The 22,471-nt window shown below is 44.3% G+C and overlaps 1 long non-coding RNA gene across 9 annotated transcripts in view; it reads right to left on the bottom strand.

Annotated features, from left to right (window-relative positions):
- The window catches only part of LOC109255929 (uncharacterized), an 82,419-nt gene extending 60,311 nt beyond the window's left edge, over nucleotides 1–22,108 (bottom strand). For 2 of the 9 annotated variants that reach the window (XR_008424591.1, XR_008424594.1), the window contains exons 1-4: nucleotides 20,993–22,091; nucleotides 20,788–20,845; nucleotides 6,522–6,681; nucleotides 1,944–4,203 (exon numbers count right to left, since the gene is read on the bottom strand). This is a non-coding gene — a long non-coding RNA (uncharacterized LOC109255929). Of the gene's footprint in view, nucleotides 1–1,943; nucleotides 4,204–6,521; nucleotides 6,682–20,787; nucleotides 20,846–20,992 lie in introns of all 9 variants that reach the window. The other 7 variants (XR_008424595.1, XR_008424592.1, XR_008424597.1 and 4 more) reach the window with 7 other exon arrangements.
- Nucleotides 22,109–22,471: the final 363 nt, after the last annotated feature.

The following is a 22,471-nucleotide window of genomic DNA, read 5'->3' as shown; positions in this document are numbered from 1 at the left end:
TTTATTTATTTATAGATACCCCTTTATTTATTTATTTGTTTTCTTTGAAGCAAACTCTACGCCAATGTGGGGTTGAATTCACAATCCAAGATCAAGAGTCACGTGCTGTACCGACTAAGCCGGCCAGGAGCCCCTGTAATCTATCTATCTATCTATCTATTTATTTAAGACATAGAAAGAGTGTGGGGGTGGGGGCGGGGGGGTGCACTTGCATGAGCAGGGAAGGGGCAGAGAGAGAGAGAGAGAGAGAATCCCAAGCAGGCTCTACACTGTCAGTGCAGAGCCCAGTGCAGGGCTCGATCTTACAAACCCTGCAATCATGATCTGAGCTGAATGCTTAACCGACTGAGCCACCCAGGAGTCCCCCTGTAACATTCTTTTAAAGCAGAAAGTGTGGGATCGAGCCTCTCGTTGGGCTCCACTCTAAGTATGGAGACTGCTTAATATTCTCTCTCTCTCTTCCTCTGCCCCTCTCCCCTGCTCATGCTCTCTTTCTCAAATAAAAAAAAAAAAATTAAAATTAAAATTAAAAAAGTTTAAAGCAGAAAGCACTGGCCTATGTTTGGAGACCTCTCAGGCTGAGTCCTTCGAATCAGGAAGACAACAGAACATTGCCTGGGGCCTGTAGGATGCTGATGGCCTTTCTCAGAGCCCAGACCTCTTATGCATTTGGGTGAACTCCAGTCCTTCATGGACCCCACTGGAAACTTGTGGAGCTGCCCAGCTAGCTGGCCTTTGTGAGTTCTGTGGTTAACAAGGTCTAGAGTTCTCTTTGCCCCCCAGTAGCTAGGCTAATGGACGGCAGAGTTAATATGAGTTCTAGGCCTTCCTAGTTGTCTCCTCTACATCTGACTTCTCAGAACGGCCAATCCCAATATTCCCAGAATTCTCACCATTGCAGCTGTCCCCACCCCATCTGTGGTTCTTGCTGATCTTATCCTCTCTGGCAACATTTTACTTTTTTTTTTTAATGTTTTATTTTTATTTGAGACAGAGAGAGTGCCGGGGAGGGGCAGAGAGGGGGACAGAGGCTCTGAAGCGGGCTCTGCGCTGACAGCAGAGAGCCCAGTGCGGGGCTTGAACTCACCAACTGTGAGATGAGGACCTGAGCTGAGCTGATTTCAGATGCTTAACCAACTGAGCCACCCCAGCGCACTAACATTTTATTGATACCAAATTGACCTACTACCCAATTTCATTTTTTTTAAGTTTATTGAAGTCATCTCTATGCCCTACATAGGGCTGGAACTCACAACCCTGAGATCGAGAGTCGCATGCTCTCCTGACTGAGCCAGCCAGGCGCCCCTAATTTGATTTTTTTTTTTTAAAAGGAAAGGAAAAGGAAAACACTTACAGTCCCTAAGCGTGTTCCTCTCTATATGCTACAAACATGGGGCAGAACTACCTTGTCCCACCCCAGCAACTTTAGTAAGAGCAAACGCAATGGTTGGGCTATAGCCTGTTACTGGAGTTTCGGGCTGAGGCAAATTATTGTTATTCCCAGGTTATAAACCCTAAAAAAAATCCCATAATGGAAATGCTAACAGCTCATTAACTATAATGAGTGCCATTGCAAAGGACGCGTTCCGGCACAGGGTTGGCAACTGTGTTAACTGGTCTTTTAGCAACCGGAAGAGCTCATATGCCAGGCAAGTAAGGTACTTCATGTTGGGACCAACCACTCTGCAGTTGTGTGGAACTCCTCCCGGTGCCCAGTCGGGCCTAGCAAAACCTATTTCCACGGCCTGATTTGTACCTTGAGAGAAGGCAACACATCTGGGGGACAGTTGACAAAGAGGGGAAGCCAGCTACCAGCACGAGCAGACGTGAGATCATTAGCCTCAGACATCGGACTGCAGGCAGCGCCTGTTATCACAAACAAGCTGTTTGCTCGTGGTTTGAATCTATTTCTGGAAACTGTTTACCTAAATGAAATTACTTACCCACTGGGGCATGGTTCAAAGCTCAAAAGATAAGTGCAGTCGGCTGCTAAAACGATGCAAGCCTGGGAAAGCAAGGGGGAAAGAACAAAGTTAGATTAATCCTAGGAAAAAAGACTCAATGCCGTAAAAATTACATGGCATTCTTTTAGACCATCAATTAATTTGAATTCCAAAAGTTCAAAGCCACTATTTAAGGGAACTAATTAATAGCTAATATTCTCCCCAGAGTGATCTCCTAGAAGGTTTCCAAGAACCAGTGCACAGAGGGGCTGACTGTTCCGTCCCCCAGTGGTCAATACAGGTAACACCAGACTGAGTCCTTGGAGCACAGGACTGGGATTTCCCGTGCCTGGAATAGTAATGACACCTAGTAGGTTTTTCTCAGACTCCTCCTGAACTTCAGTTACTCTGGGGATCTGGCTTACTGAAGCCACCTTTGAATTATGCTCCGTGGAAAAGTTGGCCCTAAGGTCTAAGACTAGAACCTAATCTTGTAGGTTCTATTAAAACTGTTCTTTTCGTCAGCTACTCTAGGGGAAAGTTCTTATTTGCGTTTTTAACCTTAGGTGCAGAGTGTTGAATTCATCTTATGCCTCAGTTTATGGCACGTCATTTTCCCTGGTCCACACCTGTTCCCTGTCTTTAATTTTTGTAAATTCTCTTTTGATCTCCCTACTCACCTCTATCCTCTTGTCCTCCAACCCACAGGCAGATAGCCTAAGGCGCTTAATGTTTATTTTGTTTGCTTGGATGTCGGGATATTGCTGTTTTGTGTCCATATATTTTCCGTTTTGCTCATCACCCTCTTACCCAGATTTTCTTTTATTCACGTTATAGTCTAGGCTTTGTCCATTTGCATTTTCATTGTTTACACATTTGAAGTGATCTCAGAGATAGATTCTTTGTGTTCTAATTTTTTATTTAACATTTCTATCATGGGACTTTTTTTTTTCTAGGCTTTGATAGTCTTTTTCTTTTTTTTCTTATCTCCCTGCACCCCCAGCAGGTGATCACTGCTAACAAAATGGGCATGGTCTATCCCCCACACATTTCTCCAGGGTCATTCAAACCCTTAAACTCCTGGACACACATATATCTGTTTGTGTGTGTGTGTGTGTGTGTGTGTGTGTGTGTGTCTGAGAGAGAAAGAGAGAGAGAGAGATCTACTTTAATGAAAATGGATTCAAAATTCATTTCTCTGAGGTTTGCTTTAAAAAATTTTTTTTAATGTTTATTTTTTGAGAGAGAGACAGAGCACAAGTGGGGCAAGGGCAGAGAGAGGGGGAGACCCAGAATCTGAGGCAGGCTCCAGGCTCAGAGCTGTCAGCACAGAGCCCAATGCAGGGCTCGAACTCATAAACTGCGAGATCGTGACCTGAGCTGAAGTTGGCTGCTTAACCGACTGAGCCACCCAGGTGCCCCCTTTCTCACTTTTTAGACTCATAGTGAATGGAGGACAGTGGGAGCAGGCACGTAAAGTATCGTAACATTTTCCATCTGCAGTTTGATCCAAGGATTCTAAGAACATTGAAAATTGACATTTTCCCAACAAAAATTAATGGTTTTAAAAATAATCTTCCAAGAAACGCTGAAAGTCTAACACATGTACAGAGCTTTTATGGGAAGGTACTAGTGGTATTAGGAATGAAATGGTTGGGGCTGAACTCAGACTTCTCCTGGATCAGGCAAGAGGCAGGCCTAACTTACCAAAGAGAAGGTATCAGGGAGTGGTGTGAAACTGGGTCACACTGTCAGGATATTGCAGGGCATGGAGGAATGTAAAGTGAATGCTCCAGAATGAGCAGATTGCTGCCCTGAATCCTGAGACTGACATGGGGTTTCTTGTCTGACACCGAACTTTCTCTTCCTAAATACATGGGACCAAACTGGAAACATACTGCGGTCAGTGTGTGTAAAAAATCTAGAAATTGTCATAATCCAGTCGGTCAACTCTACTGGCACGCACCCCGGGCAATGGAGCACAAAACGAGAGGATGAAATGATTACAGAAAGGGAAGCAAAGAATGTTGACTGCTTGCATAACTCTCTATCACGGGATCCGAAATCAAAACAGAGGCTCTGAGACCACTTAACTTGTTTAGAGTGGACTGAGACCCACCACCTCATCAGCTCAGGTTGCTGGGTCATCATCTTTAGCAAGATGCATGCGTAAGCTGCATTGAGCAGCAGGTGAAATGACTGGCTCCCTTCCACACCACTATGGGGGCTCCAAACCAGCTTCAGTTCCTGGGGAGGAGTCCTAAAGGAGAGAGGGGACAAGAAATTCAAATCATTTGGGGCACCTGGGTGGCTCAGTCAGTTAAGCGTTTGACTTTGGCTCAGGTCATGATCTCATGGTTTGTAAGTTGGAGCCCTCCATCAGGCTTGCTGCTGTCACCACATAGCCCACTTTGTGCTGCCCTCTCTCTGGCCCTCCCCAGCTTGTTCTCTCTCAAAATAAATAAACAAAAAAAGAAAAAGAAAAAGAAATTCAAATCATTTGATACATGTTAGAGAACTGTCTTAAAGAGCTCGCAGGTCCCCATAGAAAAACACAAGTATGACAAACTGCACAATGTGTGGAGATGTCTTCAAGCTGTACAACAAAACTAAATACGGGATTGATTGGGCATGGGGAAGTCAAGGCAGGCCTCACAGAAGAGACGGCGTTCAATCTGGGCCTCAAAGGATGAGTGGAAACCCATAGACGTCATCCTAATAGCCAACATCTATTATGAGCTTACTAGGTGGCCAGTGCTGTTCTAACAGCTTAGTGTGTATTGTCCCATTTACTGTTCACAATACTCTTACAGTTATAGGTGTTATTATATTATAAGTGTTATGGATGAAAAAAATGAGGCTCAAAGAGGCTAATCAACTCACTCTCAGTCACAAGTGTGTAGTAGAACAGGAAAGTGAATCCAGTCCTTTTTAGTCCAAAAATCCTGGGTTCCCTCTATTTCCTTATGTCCAACACTCCTTCAGATTTCCTACAAAATAAAGGGTGAGGGGAGAGGACTCAGAGAAAATGACTTTGAAATGCTGCCTGGACTTTCTATAAAGGCCACTAGGGGGCAGTAGAGAAGGGGAAGAAGAAAGGGCACCTGGATGGGATGTAGGGAGAGAAGGGAGCAGAAAGCCCGTTAACAAGAGACAGGAGACAAGCATAGAGAGTATGTGAGCCAAGCTCTGAAGTGTGATCTTTCTTCTTTAAGAGTCTTCATAAGGTGGTTTTTCTCAGTTGAGGTGAAATTCATGAAGTGAACAGTTCAGTGGCAGTTAGTACCTTCACAATGTTGTGTGACCATTACCCCTATCTAGTTCCAAGTCGTTTCTATCATCCCCAAATAAAATGCCCTACCTATTGAGCAGTCACTCTCTTTTCCTCCCTACTCCCAGCCCTTGGCAACCATCAATCCACATTGTGTTTCTATGGATTTCCGAAGTCTGGACATTTCATGTCACAGACTCATACAATATACGGCCTGGCTCCTGGTGTCTGGCTCCTTTCACTTAGTATGTTTTCAAGGTTCATGTTGTAGCTCATATCAACACTTCGATCCTCTTTAAGGCTGAATAATATTCCATTGTATGGATATACCACAATTTATTTATCCATTCACCTGATAGTGGACATCAGGATGTTTCTACATTTTGACTATTAGGAACAGAGTGTCTATGAACCCTTGTGTATGCCATAGCAGTTTGTAAGCTGCTGTGTGTTTGAGAAAAACAGGAAAGGATTAGAAGAGTGAATGAGATCAAATTGGACACCAATATCTAGTACCAGCAATATAGACTTTGTGATAATTCCTTTTTTTCCCCAATGTTTATTTACTTTGGAGAGAGAAAGAGACAGAGTGCGAGCAGGGGAGGGGCGGAAAGAGAGGAGGCAGGCTCCAGGCTCTGAGCTGTCAGCACAGAGCCTGATGTGGGGCTCGAACTCATGGACCGAGAGATCAGGACCCGAGCTGAAGTCAGATGCTTAACCGACTGAGCCCCCAGGCACCCCTTGTACAATAAGACTTGTAATAAGACTTGAGCAAGGGGAAGGATTTGAGAAACAGTTTAGAAGTAGAATTGGCAGGTGCACCTGGGTGGCTCAGTTGGTTGAGTGTCAAACTCTTGATTTCAGCTCAGGTCATGATCTCACGGTTCGTGAGGTCAAGGCCCACATCGGGCTCCTCACTGACAGCACAGAGCCTGCTTGGGATTCTGTCTCTCAATCTCTCTCTCTCTCTCTCTGCCCCTCCTGCCCCAAAATAAATAAACTTAAAAAAAGAAAAGAAAAAAAGTAGAATTGGCAGATGTAAAATACTGCGTAGGGAATATACCCAATAATACTGTAGTGACTTTGTGTGGGAAAAAATGGTCACTGGATTTAGCATGGTGATCACTGTGCAATTTAGGTAGGTGTTAAATCACTACATTGTACACCTTAAACCAAGAGAATAGTGTATGCCAGCTAGACGTCAGTTGAAGTAGAATCGGCAGGACGTGCTTGGCAAAGTGGGCTGGTGGTGAGCAGACAGCAGGGAGGAAAGAGGGAGGCATCCAAGAGGACTCTAAGGTTTCTACCTTTGCCTGTGATGTGATGAGGAAGCCACAGAGTGAGGAAGAACAAAGCTGAAGTTTAGAAAGTGACTTTAGGAGGGCGTCTGGCTGGTCCAGTCGGTGGAGCATCCCGTTCTTGATCTCAGAGTCATGAGTTCGAGCCCCATGTCAGGTGCAGAGATTACTAGAAAGAAAGAAAGAAAGAAAGAAAGAAAGAAAGAAAGAAAAAGAAAGAAAGAAAAGAAAATGAAAAAGAAAGGAAAATGAATTTAGGATTGAACTTGAAGTACTTCTGGCCATTCAGCTAGATATCCTGTAGGCACTCAGAAACCCACCCAGGAGAGTGTCCTGGGCTGAGACCGCCCAGGAGAAAAAGGTGTGCAGAGTAAGAGCGGGGGCTGAAATGCTGGGGAAGCCATCTGAGGGGAGAGCAGCTTCTGGACCATCGCAAGCACTGTCTGCTCCTCCTACAATGCTGTTCCTGTTCTCTCAGCCTGGATCTCTGAAAATCCAGCTCACAGGACACCTCTTCCTGGACAGTTTGCTAACCCTCAACCTGAGTTACGTTCTCCATAGGTCCCTCAGCACAGTTGTGGCCACAACACACTGCAATTCTGTAACGACGTGTGATCCTATTGAGTATGAGGTCAGGGATGTGTCCATTACCTCTGTGCCGCACGTACGAGGCACAGTATAACTATCGGCCAAGCGAATGAATGAAAGAATGAAAAGTCCGTGAAGAAGACAGAGAAGGAGGTGTCAGAAGAAGGAAGAGAATCAGCAGTTTGGGGGAATTCCAAAGGAGAAAATTCCAAGGAAGAGGAATGAGCCATATAAAATGCTGCAACAAAAGTGGAACAGGAAGGGGCACTCGAGCGGGAATTAGGTGGTCCGTGGACGTTAACAAGGCGGGCGTGGGTTCCTGGGGATGCAAGACTGCCTCGGGCTCAGCATGGGCATTGGGGACAGCAGATAGTAACTGCTAAGGACAAGTAGGAGACACTGAGGTGACAGGAAATACTCTATGAGGAGGTGGAGGGGAGGAAATGAAGAATGGCTGGAGGAGGCAAGTCATAATTAAAAGAAAGAAACCTTTCTTAGGGGACAAGGAAGGATTTATTTGCTTGTAGGCTGGGAAAGCCAATGAAGAAACAGATAGAAAGGGAGGCAAGCAGAATGAGAAGAAACACAATGAATGAACAAGGATAAATATAATGGGGGGAGAGGGCATGTTAAGATTTTAGAGAAGGCAGCTGGTAGATCGTGTTATTGTTCAGCAAAACTCCCACAGGTGGACTTTATTTTCCTGCCCCAGTGACTCTGGGGCATGATTTGCTCTGACTGGTGGAATGTGGAGACAATATGTGCCAGCTCCAAACAGAGGCCTTAAGAGGCCTGGTGGACCTGCTCCCCTCTTGCACTTCTGCCCTCAGGGGGCCAGACAGGTGGTGCCTCGTCAGCCTGGGACCTCAAAGAAAACAGTGGCACAGACCCAACCAGACCTGCCGCCTGGAGCCAAGCCCAGCCAAGCCCAGCCAAGCCCAGGACCTTGAAAGAGAAACGAAGGTTGTAACTGTAGGCACTGGGATTGCAGGCTGTTTGTTACGACAGCAAGGCCAACAGACGTACTGCAGAAAGGAGTGATGTGTCTCGGGAGGGTCCAGGGCCACTGCTTTCTCAGCAACAGGAGGGGAAGCAGAGATGGATGAACAGATGAAAATGGACACACTTGCGGGTGGAAGGAAGGGAAACTGAGGAACTTCTCACCTGACGCTCTTTTACCGGCTCAGCCCCAGGTGAGGCCATGTGGGGAGGGCAGAGCAGCACTGTGGACTCGAGGAGAGGAGCGCCAGTGAGGAAGGGCTGCGGTGGAGGGTGGGAAGGGTGCCACACTGGGGGCATGAGAACGCCCAGAGTCACAGGGCACTTGACCGAGCCCAGGTGCACAAGCTCACATGAGAACAAGAGGTAGAGGGTCCCTTTCCAGATGGCTTCAAAGATGGAGAAGGAAAATGTGGGAAGATGAAGTTTCCTAAGTTCAAAATTAGAAGGAAAAATGTCAAAGCATCCTTTTTGCCATGTCAGGGACGTATGTCTGAGAGTGAGGTCAATGTCGTGGGCCTCTTAATATTAGGTACCACTGATGACAACGAAGGGGAGGAACTGGCATAAATGGCAACTTACCCTCCCTCCTTGCTTCTCACCGTCTCTACTATTGCTCCCAGCCACCTGCGTGTCACTGCCAGCCCAACAGAAGTACAGCGACAAAGGGACCGTGGTCCAGGTCCCCCGGCTTCAAGTTACTCATGGGAACTCTTGTCTCATCCCTTCTTTACTCTCTCTCTCTCTCTCTGAACTTTGCTGCAAAATTTCAAAACTTACTGCAAGATCCTTTAAGCTGACCCTACAGTTTTTATGTGATTGTAAGTGCTCAGTCTAGAAACTCCAAAAATAGGTCAATGGCAACAATAGTTTAAAAAAGAAGTTAAAGATTTCTTATGACATCATATGATATCTCTAAAAGATACCTCTTTGGTTATCTATCCAGAGCATTTTTTAAAATTATTTGTTGTTGTTATTATTATTATTATTGCAGGGTTAGTGTAGCTTGACGACAATAACTATAAAGCAGAGCTTGGCCAGAGACCAGGCAGTGTGATAATTGGGAGCATAAACTCTGGGGCCAAGAGCCTGGGTCTGAATCCAGGATCTGCCAAACTGTGTAACTTTGGGCAAGTTGCTTGATCATACTGTGATCAATAATGATCCCTCAATACATCTTATCTCTGCCACTTACCAGCTGTGACCCTGGGCAAGTTAAATTTCTCTATGCCTCAGTTTTCTCCTCTGTATAATGTGGATGATAACAGTACCCACTTCATAGGGTTGTTACAATATATAAATGAGTTAATATACATAAAATGCTCAAAACAGTGCCTGGTTCAGAGCAAGTGCTAGAAAAGTGATAGCTATAACTTTCCTTCTTTTTATCTATGGATAAGCTAGCTATATGCTTATCAAAAGATATCTGTTCATTATTTCCCCAGTGATCCTCAACCATTTCAAACCTAATCTCTTAAGATAACAAACATTTTTAGGCCTCCGTACCGTTATAAATGTAACTCACAGATAAAATGACCAACCTAGGCACATCATTTCAGAAAAAAATATAATGTTCCAATTGTATCATGAAGGGTTTATAACAAAGTAAAATATATTTTAACATTAAAATGCTGAGCAGCACACCTACATTAGAAGACGTAATTAGTCAGATGCTTGCCCCTATTTAAACTGAGTATGTTTGGATTTAAGAGAATATAAGAAGGAGCACCTGGCTGACTCAGTTGGTAAAGCATGCAACTCTTGATCTCAGGGTTGTGAGTTCAAGCCCCACACGGGGCTATTTAAAAGAGTCTATTTAAAAGAGAGAAAGAGAGAATATAAGAAGCCAATCCATATGAGAAGCACACGATGGTAAAGAAGCAGAGACAGGTGCCCCTAGAATAAAATCTAGCATTTGAACAAATGGTAACAGACGCAATTTATTTATATAGGCTAAGAGACAGAAATGATCCTAACTGGAAGAGAAAAAGCATGCCCAGACAAATTACAGACCATCGAAGTAGAAAAAAAGAGTTAGAAATGATATTCTCACAAATAAGTAGAACCTAGTTTATAGGTATAGCATCCACATAACCATTTCTGTTAGGACAAGGAATGGCAAGGAATTGGCCCAGTATCATAGTAAGCACGTCTCCTTTTGTGAAATCCCACCACATATCAAAACTTACATTCAGTGGCTAGAACTTAGAAATCCTCAGAGTAGAGAGTAGAATGGAAAAAGGAAAATTAACGTGAGAGCCTACAGACGGGCAGTGTGAGAGACTCACAGGCACAGTATCAGGGAAAGACTGAAAAAAAAAAAAGAGGCAATCTCGATATTGATGAATAATTTCATTATAAAATTTTTACAACAGGGGCGCCCGGCTGGCTCAGTCGGTTACGTGTCAGACCTCAGCTCAGGTAATGATCTCACAGTTCGTGGGTTCGAGCCCCATGTCGGGCTCTGTGCAGACAACTTTGGATTCTGTGCCTCCCTCTCCCTCTGCCCTCCCCCTACTCGTGCTCTGTCTCTCTGTGTCTCTCAAAAGTAAAGAAACATTAAAAAAAATTTCTAATAAAAAAACATTTTCACAGTATAGATTTCTTGCCATTTGACAAACCCCCTCCCACCTGGAATTTTATAGCATAGCAATAAAGTGAAATATTTTTAAAACAAGTTATTTAAAAACTCCAATGAAATCCCTGAAATGCATGTGTCTCCACTCGGTGCTAGGTGCTAGGTGCTAGGAATTGAAACATGGGTAAAGTATAGTACCTCCCTTCAAGGAGCTCAGAGCCTACTGAAAGTAAAAGATAAATAAATGAAAAGTGATCACAAAATAGTGATTTGAGGCAAGTTGAATTCTATTTCATGGGTAGTCATGGCTGGTAAGGCAACTCGACTCCATGGAGTCCTCATGACCCAGGCTTCTTCAAAATCCCCACTCTGTATGCCTGTGGTGTGGCCTATATCCTCATGCTCGACAATGACAGCAAGGGCTGTTTCAAGTAAAGAATGAAGGAAGAGACCAAGAAAGGGAGGAGAGTGTCTTTTGTAACAGATTTCTGCTTACATTCCATTGCAAAAGAGTAATCATATAGCCACAACTCATGGGAGCTTAGGGAGGGAAGGGGCATATCTTTTTTATATACTTTTATACAAAAGTAAAATTCCATAGCAAATCTTTTATCCATAAGACAAACACAGCTTTAAGCTTTTTCAAGTTCCTGATTTTCTAGCTAAGAAAATTTGAAGCAGAGAATGGTTAGTCAGGTATTGATTGAATAGTCAACTTAAAATGAGAAATACTAGTATTTTTATACCATGTCATTTCTCAATCCCTTATTTTACATTAAATACATTATTTAATGTAACATTATTTTAACAAAGTAAATATATGATCATATATACCACATACACTTAAAACTATAAATTTCTAATGTAATCATGGAATTGGAAACATATTACTTTTCCAAGAGAGAAGGAAACTAGAGATATATTGCAAGTCTACTTCCTACATGGATAAATCCAATGAACTCATTCATCTAAACAACACACATTGTTTGTCTCCCAAATTTAAAGAAACAGCATTGTGGGAAATAGAAAGATGAGTAAGAAAAAATTATTGTCCTCATTGAGCATTAAAAAAGAGAAATAATATAGATAACTTTAAGAGTATATTATACAGGCCAAATACTACCTGAAATCAATGGGGAGAAATTACAGTGGGTTGAAGGCATAAGAGGTTTTGGAAAGAAAGTAGTGCTTGCACTGGGCCATTTGGGAAGGAAGGTACGGAGAGGAAACACTTTGCACTGTTTGAACATAAACCACAGGATGCAGAGACCTTCAACAAGTGCCTTTTGGTGGGAGTGTGGCACACATCGCATGAAGGAGTAGCTGAGGAAAAGGTTAGGAAGGTAAGTTAAGACCAAAGGAAAAAGGTACCTGAATATCAGGTTAAGAAATGTGGGTTTTAATTAACGGCAAAGTGTATACGTGAAACCATGCTGGATGTCTGCTTTAAAACAATTTTATAAACCACTAATGTCGAGAAGGCGCTTTCAGTGAGGCCAAACAGAAGAGGAGAGGGAGATAGAAGCTTCCAGTTATGGAATGACTAAGTCAGGGGAATAAAAGCAGAGCATAAGGAATGTCAATGATATTATAATAGCAATGCATCAGGACAGGTGGTAGCAAAACTTGTGGTGAACATATGTATAAACTTGTCAAATCTCTGAGTTGTACACCTGAAACTAATGTAATATTGTGTGTCAACTATACTTAAAAAAAAAAAAAGTGATTTCAAGCATTGAGTAGACATTTGGATTACCACCTAATTGTTTAGAAAAAGAATTGCAATTAGTCCAAGCTTTTGCATAATTTCACCTTATTATTCTAAGCTTTCTCATTTAAGGTCTATAGTAGCAGCCATGTGTGTTTACCAGGAAAAATGATAGGTTTGCACACCTTTAACACTCCCTGCCCAGGTCTCACTGTGGATAGTGAGCCTTGGTTGTAAAATAGTTCAGCAACTTGACTGTGTCTAAAAATGCAAAGTACAGTGGGCAGGAGGAGAGTGGCAGCTAAAATGCAGCAGGAGCTCTCTGTGAGCTCTTGTGTCACGTGATGGGAGCCGGGCTAGTCAAGAGGAAAGGGCTTCTATTCCTAATTAGCACAAAGTCTGAGCCTGTCCACCAACCTAGGCATGAGGAGCTATGTGTACCTAGAACCTCCTTGTCTACATCACTCAGAGACACCATATTTGTGGCAGACTTCCAGCTTGCTTGCCCTTTTCTTGGCTTTAAAATTTTTTTTTTAATATTTGTATTTATTTATTTTTTTTTTTTTTTAATTTTTTTTTTTTCAACGTTTTTTATTTATTTTTGGGACAGAGAGAGACAGAGCATGAACGGGGGAGGGGCAGAGAGAGAGGGAGACACAGAATCGGAAACAGGCTCCAGGCTCCGAGCCATCAGCCCGGAGCCTGACGCGGGGCTCGAACTCACGGACCGCGAGATCGTGACCTGGCTGAAGTCGGACGCTTAACCGACTGCGCCACCCAGGCGCCCAATATTTGTATTTATTTTTGAGACAGAGAGAGACAGAGCATGATCGGGGGAGGGGCAGAGAGAGAGGGAGACACAGAATCGGAAGCAGGCTCCAGGCTCTGGGCTGTCAGCACAGAGCCAAACATGGGGCTTGAACTCACGAACCATGAGATCATGAGCTGAGCCAAAGTCAGACACTTAGCCGACTGAGCCTCCCAGGCGCCCCACTCTTTTCTTGGCTTTAAACGAGGAATCTTAGTACCATTTTCATGAAGTTTCTTATACATGCCTCCCTGAGCTAGCAAATGCTTTATTTATCCACCAGAGTTGTTCAAAAACTGTTTTGTGATTGACAGACCAGAGGCCAGAAGAGGACCATTTTGATAATGGCACTAAGAAACCCCCAACAGAAATAGAATACACCCTGGCAGCCTAACTTCATTCATCCTGGGACCATTTTCCCTCACCTGCACACCACACCAAGCCATAATTCACTGTCTACTGAAAACATCATTCCCTTTTATACATTCATTAAAAATAATGTATTCATTATTATAAATGCTTTTAATTTTTTATCACTCAGTTAATAATAAACATGAATCACCAACAATAAGATAAGTATTCTCAAGAAACAGCCAAGATAAAGATTCAATATTCAAGTACTTATTTATTTTTTAATTATCCAATAAAAATCTAAGATGTTTATTATTAATGTTCACAATCAGAAAGTTTGATAATGTACCATAGGCCAATAGGTCCCACACTTCTAGATCCTAAAAGTAGGTGCCAAAGCAGATCACGGGAAGGCTTATTCCCTAGGCACTGTGCCTGTCACAGCACACAAGAATTCCTAGTGCGATAATATTATGTCTTAAAGCTACAGATAAAAAGAGTGAGGCGCAATGCAATGTTGTAATCCTTCCCAGTGAATCTAGGAACGGACCTGATTGACCTTTGTTTTGTTTCATGAGATAAACATTATCATCTGATAAAATCACTCTTTGCATACTAAATAAATTAATCCTGGTTGTTCCCCTTAAGAATATATACTGGTGGGGGTGTCTGGTGGCTCAGTTGGTTAAGCATCCGACTCTCGGTTTTGGATCCGGTCATGGTCTTACAGTCATTGAGCTTGAGCCCCAAGTCGGACTCCTCTCTGACAGCACAGAGCCTGCTTGGGATTCTCTCTCTCTCTCCGTCTCTCAATCTCTCTCTCTCTCTGCCCCCACTCATGCTCGCTCTCTCTCAAAATAAATAAATAAACATTAAAAATAAAGAACATACACCGGTGTGCACGTAAACAAAGACAGGATTTGCTAAAGTATTATTGATAGCCAGGGGCAAAAGAGCCATATCAGAGGAGACATATTCCATGCTTTCACCACCATCAGAAACTCATACTGTTTTACTTTTTAACATTCCTGGTTTCTCTCCTCCTGTAGCCAGGGAGCTTCAACTGTGCACTTGAATTAGCTAAGTCAGACTCCAGTCACTGTATTTCCAGCCAAGTGAGACAAATGAGCCCTGTTCACTCAGCTAGACCATTCCCCCCAAGTACAGCACCCCTTACTCCATCCTCTTCCATGGATCGCTTTGCCCCCTGAGCAGGGTAAGACCAGGGAACATGCAGCTGCAATTCCAAAGTTCCATTCCCCAAAAGTAAATGACAATGTAAGGGACTTATCTAATGATCCTCCCAAAATAGGAGCCGCAGATCAGAAGAATCTACTTTTGCAGATGCCTACCATAGTTATAAATTAACCTCCCAGGTCAGCTGTGAGGCCAATCCCATAGCAAAGGAAAGCACTTGGAAACTGTTCAAATGTCACATGCATTTAGAAAGTAAATATGTAAGATCATCTTCAAAAAAGCAGTATTAGAAATTTATTATCTAATCATTAAATTAAAATTGTTTGGTCAGAGGTACAGTATAATGCTTCTAAACCCTCATCAGTTTCGTGTGCATGATAGAGAAGAGAACACGTTAGCCATCAATGTTTTAATTTTCCCATAGGCAAGTCTAGGACAGGACCTCCAGAATTTTCTTCCTTTCTTTTCTTTTTTTTTTTTTTAATGTTTACTTATTTTTGAGAGATAGAGAGAAAGAGAGAGAGAGAGAGAGAGAGTGCAAATGGGGGAGGGGCAGAGAGAGAGGGAGACACAGAATCCGAAGCAGGCTCCAGGCTCTGAGCTGTCAGCACAGAGCCCCATACACAGGGTTCAGCTCAAACCCATGAACCATGAGATCATGACCTGAGCCCAACTTGGACGCTTAACTGACTGAGCCATCCAGGCACCCCTGGGACCTCCAGAATTTCTAAACCCCCTAGTCAGGTTACTAGCAACTGTTACCTATAGGCCTGTTACTGTTCAGCTAAAAAGGTCCTCCAAGCTGGATAAACTGAAAAACAACTAAATCTTCTCAATATTTACCTGCAATGACTCCTTATACCTCATGTATATTATATTGAATGTGGTTGCTTTGCTAAGAGGCAGTGAAAGGACATTCCAGAACAACTGAGCCATAAAGGCACCAACATGACAAATATTTGGTATCACCACGTGGTCTGTCATGTACAAATTACAGTTATTCAGTCTTCTAGGGACAGATAGTAAAACTGATAGACAAGAAAGCTAAATACAGCAAGAAATGTAAATATACTGCCTTAAAGGGAGATCAAGAGAGATCAAGTTGGGAAATGGTGCATCTACACATGAAACCCGTGTAATATCGGCAATTAATAAAACACCATTTAATAAAATTAATGAAAACCATTTTTTTTAAGTTTATTTATTTATTTTGAGAGAGAGAGAGTGTGTGTGTGGAAGAGAATCTCAAGCAGGCTCTGTGCCGTCAGCACAGAGCCCCATGTGGGGCTTGATCCCATGAACAGTGAGATCATAACCTGAACCAAAACCCAGAGTCGGAGGCTTAACCGGCCGAGCCACCCCGATGCCCCAACAAAAACAATTTAATATCAACAATTAAAACCTAGATATCCTACTTCACAATCTTTATTTTTTTTTTTAATTATTATTTTTTTTTAACGTGTATTTATTTTTGAGACAGAGAGAGACAGAGCATGAACGGGGGAGGGGCAGAGAGAGAGGGAGACACAGAATCAGAAGCAGGCTCCAGGCTCCGAGCCATCAGCCCAGAGCCCGACGCGGGGCTCGAACTCACGGACCGTGAGATCGTGACCTGAGCTGAAGTCGGACGCTTAACCGACTGAGCCACCCAGGTGCCCCCCTACTTCACAATCTTTAAAATGAGCAACTCAACTGCTGATATATAGTAGTCAATGGCTTTTCTAGTTTGGACTTCGCCAAATTGAAAATAAAAAGTCTGAAGAATAAAACTCTCCCCATAAAGTCTTTTCCATGCTGGAACTGCAACCCCACCATTCAACTGACTGCTCAGTGCCCCGGCCCCCTGAGCTCCATGACACCACCAAGCACTGTAGGTTTTACCTCCTGCATGCCATATTTCACCTAATAAAAGAGGCCATTGATTACTGGATGCACCATTGTAATGTGCACCTCCAAGAAAAAGAAACAAAAACTATTGCTAAATCTAAGCCTTATCACAATTTCAGAGAGGAAAATATGACACGTATACATTTCAGAATCGGTGTAACATGGGATATGATGAATCTCAGTTCCTTCTGATCCCGATTTCACCACCCTAGTCCAGACCCTCCTCTACCTCACCTGGACACATCTACCTTGTCCCCTTTACTCTTGAATCCTCCAATGCATTCTCCACTGCCAAAGTGACAATTTTTACAATACAAATCTGATCATACAATACAAATCTGATTATTCTCAGCTCCAAAGTCTTTAATGACTTCCTCGTGTCCTTGACATAAAGATCCAACTCCTTAGGGGAGCCCAAGCCTTAGAATGATCTAACTCCTGTCATCTCTCCAGCCTCTTCTTCAGCAGGTTCTCAGTCAGCTGCTCACCTCCAACTGTTATCTGACCCCTCTCAGTTCCTCAAACACCAGGCTCTCACCCACCTCTCAACCTCCATACACTCTACTCCCTCTGTGAGCCCATTCTCTTTCTTTTCACCTGGCTAACACAGCCTTCACAAGGCTTATTTGCTTGTCCATCTTGTGTGTAAAAGTTCTCCTCGACCACCCTCCCCTAAGAACAGATCCCCGACTATATGCTTCTGTACCCTGCATTAGCCCTGCATAGCAAGCACTCTGTGTACCTGGAATGACTTACTAATTATTCGCTTTCCCATTTTAAGTTCTATGACAACAGGGATTCATTTTAATCAGAACTGATTCCCAGGGTCTAGCACAGTATTTGGCACATGAAGGGTGCTCCATGTTTGTTGACTGACAAAAAAAAAAATCTTGGATAATGGCTAATGTAGTTCTCCCAGGCATCGTTAGACAGAAACTAGGTTTTGCTGTAAAAAATGCTCTAAGATAGAGCTCCTCAAAAAGTGTTATGGGCACATAGTAATTATTCAATAAATGCCAGGTGTGATGTTACTGCTGATTATAATGACAACCACAAAGATGACAGTAATGTAAGAAATAATATGTCCTGGGGCACCTGGACGGCTCAGTCAGTTAAGCGGCTGACTTCGGCTCAGATCATGACCTCATGGTTTGTGGGTTCGAGCCCCACATCAGGCTCTGCACTGACAGTGCAGAGTCTGCTTGGGATTCTCTCTCTCCCTTTCTATCCCTCCACTACTCACGTGCTCTCCCTCTCTCAAAATAAATAAATAAACTTAAAAAAAAAAAAGAGAGAGAAAGAATATGTCCTATCTATTTAAAAGGATTTGCTTTTAAAATACCCCATGACTGGGGCGCCTGGGTGGCTCAGTCGGTTGGGCATCTGACTTCAGCTCGGGTCACGATCTTGCGGTCCGTGGGTTCGAGCCCCGTGTCGGGCTCTGGGCTGATGGCCCAGAGCCTGGAGCCTGCTTCCGATTCTGTGTCTCCCTCTCTCTCTGCCCCTCCCCCGTTCATGCTCTGTCTCTCTCTCTGTCTCAAAAATAAATAAACGTTAAAAAAATAAAATAAAATAAAATAAAATAAAATACCCCATGACTGAGCTGTCTGTAGTTTTCATCTAGGCAAATGTCGAAGAGTGCCCTCTCTTAACCATCTAGTCATTGGTTCTAGAATCCCAGGACAGGAAACAATCCCAGGACCAGTTTAAAAGGCTGATGAACAACAACTGCCATTGACAACAAATGCTGTCCACAAAGTATGTTCTCTCTTCAGATATAAGGATAAAAATTTATTATCTGCAAATGTAACAGAAGAATAACATTTGTGGTGTCTTTTAAACTCTAAACCTTAAAAAAAATAAATAAATAAGGGGCTCCTGGGTGGCTCAGTCAGGTAAGTATCCTACTCAGCTCAGGTCAGGAGGGAGGGGGGTGGTGTCTGTGCAGAGCCTGGAGCCTGCTTCAGGTTCTGTGTCTCCCTCTCTCTCTGCCCCTCCTCCACTCACGCTCTGTCTCTCTCTGTCTCTCAAAAATTAATAAAAATGCTAAAAAAATTTTAAGAATCATAAAACATAAGCTACTGCAAAGAAATGTCTTTTCTCAATTGCCAACCCAAACGATATCTGGTCGTTTGCAACAGAACACATGTTTCTCCAGGTAAACATTCCCCAGGCACACAGTGTAACCATTTCATATCAGACAGTTCCCAGCTGACCATCAGGTTCCTGGCCGGGTACTTGGAATTTGCAGTGAATTTTCCCACAGACATGAAATTCTGAGACATGGTCTTAGTAATTCATACCAATTGCACTGTGGTATGCTATGACACACTGTGGATTAATAGGCTTTATGGACTATGATACAATGTGAAACATTGTGGATTAAATGGGCTTTATGAGTTCACTTTAGAACCTGGACACATTGTCTAGTACAGTTTCTGTGAAGGTTCCAGGCCACAGGAAGCCCAGAAGCAATGCAAACGCAAGTCCCTCTTCACTTTCTCCCTGCTCCATCCCTTTATCACCACCCCACAGGCCACAGCCCAGGGGCAGCAGCACCCCAGCAGGCTGGGGGTGTTGGGGGGGAGCTTTGGAACTTTAGTCCCCACCCAGAGCCCGGGCAGCCACAGTCTCCTCACCTTTCACCTCTGACACTTGACCAAAACATTAATAAAATCGTTCTTCACCCTGTCAGACCCCGGGAAATCTCACCCTCTCCATGGTCACCCCGCCCACCCCCGGTTCCCTTCACCCAGCGCGGGACCTGGCCCCGTCCTTTACAGTTCCTCAACATTACGCTTGCAACCATCTCTGTAAGGATAATATGCTTCTCAAGCCTCCTTTTGCTCTCCCCGCTCCTCCGCGGTTTTGCTCAGGCTGCTGTTCCCTTCTCTTTGTCTCCAATCCAGACTTCCAGGAATTCTAGCCACCCAGGTCCTACCACATTCCTGACACCTCCTAGACCAGCCCACATGGCCAGCTCCTCACCAGCACTCCCCTCATTCTGCCTTGGATTTCTCATACTTATTCCTTGTCTTTCCATCTCTCTTTCGGAGCTCCTTAAGGACAGGCACAGCTTCTTTATGGTGTCTAGATCCCTGCATCCCACCCCACCCCACACACCCCCAGAGTACCCAGCCTACTATAATGGTGAGTGAATGCAATGGGAGTCCGTGGCCCAGTGTCTCCCTCGGTCAAAAAAAGAGGCAAAAGGACACTACAGAACAATATCTGGGACCCAGTAAGAAAAAAATGTGAAATAGTGTCAATGCTTAACTAAAAGCAAATACTGTGGGAAAAGAAATCGAGGTGTGAACAGCAGAATAGTAAGACAGAAATCCAACGGTTCTCTTCGGGGAACCATTAGCATATGAATCCGGAAGAACAAGTGCTCCATTTTGGGGGCTGCAGGAAATAATAATACTAGACAATTATTTTGCCCTCACCAGGTGCTAAGTATACACCTCCATGTAAAGTGCTTCCCAAGCACCCCCTGTTCTCTCTCATAACCACCCTATTACCTCCATTTTACCCAAGAGGAAACTGAGGGGGCACTGCAGTTAATTAACTGGCCCAGTGTCCCACAACCAGCAGGGCAGAACCAGGATTTGAACCTTTTCCCGATCCAAACTCAGCGACTAAATTCAACTACCTGTTTACTGCACAGCTTTTACAGCAGGTCGTGGGGCATAAATCACCACCCACTGAGAGAGAAAGAAGCTCATGCTTTATGCATGCCTTAGACTCCCGGAGCCCCCACTCTTGCCTGGCTCTGGGTGAGCTGCTTTCAGTCTTCTAGCAAACCCAGGAGCCAGGTATAAACTGAAAACTGAGCCGGGAGAAATAATCTGGTCAGAGTCGCACAAGCCCAGGGTTTCAAAGGCATCCATGCTTCGGGGCACCGACGGCCACAGGCTCCCCCGAGGCTGTGGCGGGAGCAGAGCCAGGCCCCAGCCAGAGAGAGGAGTCCAAACGCCCCTCTGCAGTCAGCAAACAGGGAAAACCACGTCCTCGGCCCACCTACCTCACCAGGGGGTGGAAAGGATTAAACTGAAAATAAAGAACGCGGAGTCTACAACACAATAAACATTCAGCCAATGACAGCTATCAGAGGTAACCCTTCCCTCGGTTGGTCTCTGCCATTTTTCTTATCACTTACAGTGGATCAACCTTGTTCCTCTTTAAAATAGATGGCTTTCTTGGAGGTCCACGGAAGACTGCAAAATGCAGAAGAAAAGAACACAGTGAGATGAGGGGAAAAGAATTTCCTTTCTATTGATCGCCCTTTTCCCCAAACACTTCCTCGAGAAATTATTTAATACTCAAAATGACACCACGATGCATTATAAATAAAAAAAACGTACCAAACAAATAACGAAGTCCCAGCCCTCGGGAGTTTACAAGTAGGCTATGTTAACATTTGCAAAGTGCCCCGAGTGCCTCAGCGGCTAATTAACATCTTGGGTTTGTTTTCTCAAATTCCAGCCCATTGTTTCCCCCGTGAGCGCAATCCGAAGCCTTAGCCCCCAGTGCGCTACCGCCTGCATCTTCCTGCCAATAAAACCGCTGAAACCACTAGAGGTTAAAACAATTAATATTAGATGAAACCTCTGCGCGGCGCAGTTCCGGGGCCCGCGCAGCCACGCGCTCTCCCGGCTGCAGGGTCCCCGCGGCGCCCGCCCCGGAGCGAGACCGGAGCCGCCGCGCCCCGCCGGCCCCGCTGGGAGGGTTGGCTCCCCCTGGGGGGCGAGCTCTTGCAAAAGGAAAACCGAAAACGAGCAGATGCCGATCGGACACGCTGTTGCCCGGAAGAATCGCTGTCATGCTGCAGAAATCCATTAGGTACACTGTCCGGCCGGCACTGCTCGCTTGAGCGCGACTTGTATTTACACATTTAAAGAATTACTATCCAGGGGCGCCTGGGTGGCTCAGTCGGTGAAGCCTCCAACCTCGGCTCAGGGCATGATCTCGCGGTTTCGGGAGTTCGAGCCCGCCTTGGGCTCAGAGCCTGGAGCCTGCTTCGGATTCTGTGTCTCCCTCTCTCTCTGTCCCTTTCTCCGCTCGTGCTCTCTCTCTCTCTCAAAAATAAAGGGAACATTAAAGAATCACTATCCTGATGATGGTACCTGTTAGAAAGGTTACGGTCTCTCCAAAGGAAGTTCAAGTCAGGATTTCCCTCTGGTGCTCTAGAAACCCATCACCAACAAAGCCCCCACTCCTTGCTTCAGACCCAAGCTTGCTGAGAAAGAGAAACATGTTTGAGGTGGGTCTGCAAGGTCGTTCCCAGCACCGAGTCTAGCCTTCTGCAGGAGGCATATTTTAAGACCAGACCTCCATCATTCATGGGGAGTCGAAATTAGAACTTCAGTTTCCTTTGTATTATTACCCTCATCAATAAGAATTCTTACATTTAGGCACACTTAGGGTTTATGCTTTTTGATCGATGATCTTATTATGGATGCCTATTAAAAAGTCCAAAATCAAAGACCTGCTGGAGGTCTCCCAGACTCATCCAGCTGGACCAGCAGAGCCGGGAGCACGTGAGAGGTGGCTGTCTTTCCTTCCAAAACAGGCTGCAGAATGGAGAGGTAGATCCAGCCTGGCTGGCAGCAAGGGCTAGATGCTGGCAACTGGTTTGGATGATGCATGCCAACAGCACTACGGGGGAATTAACACGTAACCAATTCTTGTGGCACAGTCCCATTCTTGTGTGAAACGGGAGAACGTTCTTTTCAGCATTCTTTTCTAACAGGAGAAGAGCCGTTTCTCACTATGTGAGTACCTCGCGGGGATTCCCATTAAATCAAACTGCTTGACGATGACCTAATTTGTTCGTTCAAGAG

The sequence above is a fragment of the Panthera pardus genome, unplaced genomic scaffold, assembly GCF_024362965.1.
Source record: "Panthera pardus isolate Hobbes unplaced genomic scaffold, ASM2436296v1 HiC_scaffold_21, whole genome shotgun sequence".
NCBI classification, from domain to species: domain Eukaryota; kingdom Metazoa; phylum Chordata; class Mammalia; order Carnivora; family Felidae; genus Panthera; species Panthera pardus.
Note: the sequence above shows the minus strand (reverse complement) of the source record. Positions and strands in the feature narration are given on the sequence as shown.